This window comes from Colius striatus, chromosome 14 (assembly GCF_028858725.1).
Source record: "Colius striatus isolate bColStr4 chromosome 14, bColStr4.1.hap1, whole genome shotgun sequence".
Lineage (NCBI taxonomy): Eukaryota > Metazoa > Chordata > Aves > Coliiformes > Coliidae > Colius > Colius striatus.
The window spans coordinates 19,500,816-19,506,734 of record NC_084772.1 but is presented as its reverse complement, the minus strand read 5'-3'; positions in this window follow the sequence as shown (position 1 = coordinate 19,506,734).

The window sequence follows — 5,919 nt, the reverse complement described above, 5'->3', positions numbered from 1 at the left end:
TATTACTTGTCAACAGCAAGGGAAGCGGCAAAAAACAGCCTTGCTGTCAATCATGGCCAAGGCTTCCTCCGCAGAGAGAGACACCCCAGCCCTGGCGATGACAAATCATTACCCAGCTCTGCCCACAGTCCCCTCCCCGTGCCAGGACAGAGGGATGAAGCCATTCCCTCTCTCACACACGCAGTCTCCTCCCTTCCCGGGGTGCATCTGTGCTCTTGCTCTCTCTCGGTCCCTGATAATGAGATGTAGATAAGGCCTAGACTCAAACGGCTTGGCTTGCATCTTCGGGTCAATACAGCCCGTTTTATGGCTGCTCCTGCGCAAACACTTTGAAAAGGGCTGTGGGGAGGCAGCCACACGCATGAGCCGCTCTTCCAGGGCAAAGCAGTGGGCACGTCAAATAACACCCGTGCCAATGTCACCTTCCTGGCTACCAGCTCTTGGAAAAAGACCAAATGATGTCAGCTGAAGCTGGTGAAGACAATGAGTCAGTGTCACCACTGGATGAAGACCATCAAGATACCAACAGTGCTGCACACCGGATCGCACCTTGGCTGGAAGGGGAAAACGAGGCTTAGTTAGAGCTGTCCACAGGGTTTCACCTGGCCCATAAGCAGAGAGGAGGTGACTTCTCCCACCCATTGTCCCTGTCACCTGTGTCTTCCTCTTTCTGACTCCAAGCAGCCCCTGTCTCCCAGAGCTCCCATTGAGAAAGAGCTCGGTTGTGGTTGGGAGTTGTTAGGGCAAAAGGTTTCAAGCAATGGCATATGATGAAAATGGAAAAGGCTGGAAGGAAGGGGCCAGACTCCCTTACAGATGTGTAGTGTTGCATGTCACACTGACCCATGCCTGGCTTTTCTGGGAAAGGCCTGTGTTATTATCACAATTCCAGTTTTCCCCCACAGGACTGTGGTTGTTTTTCTCAATTGATTGAATTTTGCACAGGAGTTCTGTCCTTGTTAAGAGCTCTACTGCAAAAGACTGGAAATAAAACACAGCCATGCAAAGCCACGGAGCTTGAAGTGCTCAGTTTATTCCTGGTCTCATCTTCCAGATGCCTTCCCTGACATTACAGTTCCCTCTCCAGTGACGTTGTTTTGTGTCAGAGGGCCTTTCCTTTCCATGAGCTGTTCTGTGAGATCCAGTTCAACATCCTGTTGAATCTGGAGGGAAAGAAGAGTCTTAAGAAACAGGGAGATGTGTTGCCAGAAAAGGAGCATTGGCCAAAAGAAGAGGATTGCCAGACCGCCTGAACTCTCACTGAACCGAGGAGCAGGGTGGCCCAGTGTATCCTAGCAGGCTCCAAACAGCAAGAAATCTGCCAAAACCAAGTTTTGAAATGTCTTAGATACACTGATTTTGATTTCATCCTCATTTTACTGTTATTATTTGACGTATTTTTCCACACCATGGGGACTCACAGTGGACATTGCAATGGGTGAACTCCAGATAGCCTTTTCTCCTCTAAAGATTGGGTGCAGCAACACTTAGCTTTATTTTCTTATCATTTCTGGGGCATAAAATAATTTCATGTGCCATAGATATTTTCTTTTTTCCTTCTTTCCCTTTTTAAGAACATGTTGTAACTACTGGTGCTCAAATGACTCCTTGGTTAGATAAGATGTTATGCTTTTATCCTTGGACTCTGCCCCTAGGCTTTCAGCAATGCCAGCATCAGCTAAGTTAGCATCTGATTACTCGTTCTTGCCTCTTACTCAACGTCAGTCTTGATTATGCCCATTAATATGGCACATTTCCTTTTGAACCTGATCTATGGGCACAATCCTGCCTGATTCTCAGCACTCTGCTACTGTACCCACTAAGAGCTCTTAGTTTCCTACAGTTCCAATGGGGTTTGGATGGGTTTCTCACTGGTTTTAGTCATGTTGGTGTTCACTGTGCTTTTGATCAATTGTGGCCCAGAAAGCAGAAATTTGGACTCCTGCCCTGGTATTGGCTTTAAAGGTCCTTTGATGTTCTCAATCTCTCAGCCCAAATTGAGGGTTAAGATGTATTTCCAAAGGAAATTGGGTGATGAGGGTGCACTTGGATGATTTTCATTCTGGAAATGAGAAAAGGGCGTTGAGAATGAGAAAAGGTTATAGAGCAAGTCTCATAGTTCAGGACCAGATTTCAACATCACACCCATATTGATAATCAGGGCTGACTTGTTATGGAAGGTGCTGGTGGAGTGAGACTACGCAACATTTCTATCTGTTTCAGATGTCAGCGCCCTGTTCCAAACCACTGCAGCAGAAAAGCAGCCCTGAAGAGTAACAAAACTTTGTTGAGGGCTGAACAGTTTCTTCTTTTTCCTTTCCCTGCTTTCTTAACGCTGCTTTCTGAGTCACAGCTGTGACTGAACTGTGATCTTTTCAAGGCTGAGGTTGTTTTATTAACATCTGGAGGAATCTAGTTCACTATGAGGTGACCTCACATCCACTCAGCATTGTTCATTAGTGCAATGAAGTGGACACTTGTGTCAGCCAGGAACCAGAAATCTCTAGCTGGTTTCTTCATTACCTCACAGTGATTTAACCTGACAGAGCAGACCAGGGAGAGACCTCTCTCCAGTTGAGCTCAAGTGTTAAATATAAAATTCAGCACTTGAAAAGCTCCCTTTGATGTGGGAAACAGGCTGGTGACAGCTGGGAGAAGGCTGGTGTTTGTCTCTAAGTACTTTGAGATCACCCCAAAGGACAGCAAACCTGCAGTTCCCTCATTCTTTTTGCTGGCATCTCCCAGGGTGTCCACAGGACATGCATCAGCCTTGGTCATCTCTGGTGGAAATATGTGACAAGCACACAAGAGGCGTTTTGAGGACAGGAGGAATCTCAAATCCTCCACAGAGCAGGGCAATGGTAAGGGAGAGACCTGTAGGGTTGACCAACAGCTCTCTGCTGAGACACTTTTCCCAGGGCCTGAGCTCCTTTTGGGGCAGAGACATGGCAGCTTTTGAGGAGCTACTTCAGCTACATCTCTATCTGCTGTCTGCTTGCAGATGATGTGGCACTCCCAGCAATGTGACAGTGGTGAGAAGAGACAACCAGATCAAACAGAGGCTACTGCACTGAGTCCATGAGGCTCTGGGAGAAACTTCTGGCTTTTGGCACAAGACCTGGTGGGACCAAATCTATGCTTTGATCTTCCTCCACTACTTGTTTTTAACCTTTTCTCAGTGCAGAGAAATGATGGGGCTGCTCAGGTCCTTGCATAAGCCAAGTGCTGGCCGCAAGTAAAGGTTACTCCAAATTGATTCAGAGATATTAAACACCAGAATAGTGGGTTGAATACGTTTTCCATCTATTCCTTTTTGACTCAGCAAGGCTGGATATAGCTGGAGAGTGCAGGGGAGAAGGAAGAAAAAAACCCCAGAGTTCTGTTTAATAAAAATATGAGGAGTGCTCAAAGATGATGCTCTGGGAATGAATCAGTATGGTTTCTTATCCATTCTGCAGGGAGGATGGAGGGCAAGCTCTGACAAACACATGGTCCCAATAAGACAAAAAGCTTATTCCTAGAAATGAAATCTGGATGCCTTTGGGAATAATTGTTAGACAAGATGAAGTGCAGAACAGATAAGAACTCTTTGATTGATTAAGAGAGAACACAAAGTACCATGAGCAAGCCACTAGAAGCAACATTTCTTTGGCAAGGTAAATGATGGGAGAAGATGTTTGCAAGCTATGGCAACTGCACATCAGTCTCTGGAGACTGGGTTTTAAAGCAACACTATGTTGCACATCGTGAGAGCTCTCTGAGACACTAAAACCTGAGGAAATACTTGTTGCAATGCAAAATGATGAGGCAGACTTAAGCCACTAACTGTATTTTGGCACAGAAGTTTTCTTCTTCGAGTCTCAGAAGCACACTTGAAAGCCCTTACCACTGTTTTGAGGATTTTCTCCATTTGAAATGCAGCAATAATGACACTCTTTCTTGACCTTGCAGGGATCAGTGAGCAACAATCCACCCACCAATGTTCAGGTGGTTCTCAGGCAGCAGAAGCAATGGCAACTGTAAAGTTATTCACTTAGAGAGAGGTTGTCTGGATAAAAACAGTAACTGAAAGACAAAAGCCAGTAAGGCCTTTTTTCTGGGTGATGTATAATTAGAAACAGGATGCTCCTGAGTTTATAAGCAGTGTGAAATCATATCATTAGCACATAATTACAATGGCAGACATGACAAATTCATCTAGACCAGATGTCTGTTAAATCAGTTCCCTCCTTTCCTGGATGCAGTTCCTCATGGTATATATCACTGAAGGATATTTGTGATACAATTAGCAGCAAAATCTCTCCTGACATTTTCAGGTATCTGTTATTACAATAAATATCACATTTCCAGAGCTGTGACCTTCACAGTACAGTAAGGAGTTCCTTGTTCTTCCACCTGCATCTCCTCAAACACCCATTCTTTCTGCATAGTGGTTATTCATAAACTAAAAATAGTTTAAGAAATTGCTTGGGTAGCATCCATGTTTTCAAGAACCATCAGGCCAACTAATTTTGTCTGGTTTAAACTCACTATATGTTTAAAAAGCACCCAAAAAAATCCAACAAAACCCCCTAGAAAACCCCTTTTTTTCCCCCATCAAGTTTAAATGACAGATTCTGGTCTTTACAAAATTGCCAAGGACAAATCACACAAAGACCCTACTGCCAGCAATGACTTCAGGTTGGTTAATTAAGGAAATTCCCACTTATTTCACTGATGTACTGACTGTTCAGCACAGATGAAACCTGAATTAGAGTCAGGGAATAAATCTAAGGTGTTCTACATTCTCCTGATGACCAAAGGTTAACCTAATGGCTTGGTCTTTCTGAGTTCATTTAACTTGCATTTTTGCTTACCATGCATTTGGGCCAAGCCAGAATTTCAGAAGCACTAAGGGTTCATTTAGGTTTGTAATAATGAAACAGCCTGAATTTCAGATCTGTTGAGAAATGGGAGCTCCCACTGGGAATAATAACTGCATTTGCAAAGATACCTTCATGTAGCCACAGGTCATTGGTGTTTTAGAAATAAATCCTTGAGCAAAATGTGAGTAAAACCTCATTTCCCAGTCTCCTGGAGTCTGCTGCCCTTTGCAAACCTGTCCCCTTCACAGCACACACCTGATGTCTGTGTGCACTACTTTGAATGTCTTGTCATTGTTTTCCACCAGCAGCAGTGAGTTCTCAGAAAGAGGAAATGCCTGCAATATTTTTGAAACAGCATATTTCTCCTCACATCAACAAATACCTCTACCAGTGGGTATTCCTTGGGGATATTTCAGAGAACTCCTTGCTTCTTTTACTTTCTTGAAGGAGATCAGCTGATCAACACTTGAAAGAATTGTTAAAGAAGAGGAACAAACCTCATTAAATGCTTTTTGGGGAAAAGAATATGAGTTGGTTTCAAAATGATTTCTCATTTCTAATTGAAGTTTGAAAGCCACAGAAGAAGGGAGGAAAATTAAAATCTTTCATAAGTGGCAAAATGAAAAGTACTGAAAGGACAGAAACAAAACATTTTAGTTCTGATTTTTGTTTGCAAACCTCAGTCATGGTACCAGCTTCTGACTTGGCTTAAATTTGAGACCCTTCGCAACTTGCTTTCTGCCCAGTGCATGTGACTGAGATTGCAAAAGACATAATCAGCTTTATTTTACCTTCTATAGCTAAGAGGAGTTGTATCCTAGGTAGAAACCCATCAAACCAGGGGAACACATTTTCTCTGAAAGGATAAGAGATTTGGACTAGGTCACATCTGATACCATCAGCTCATGAAAGCATCAATACATTTGTGAAGCTCCAGCTCACTCATCAAAATTAACATGCAATTTATTTCAATTAACTTATTTCAGTGCCTCACAGGGGAGAATTTTTGCAATGTTTCACTCTCTGGCAGGGAAATGCTCTGTTTCCACTTCTT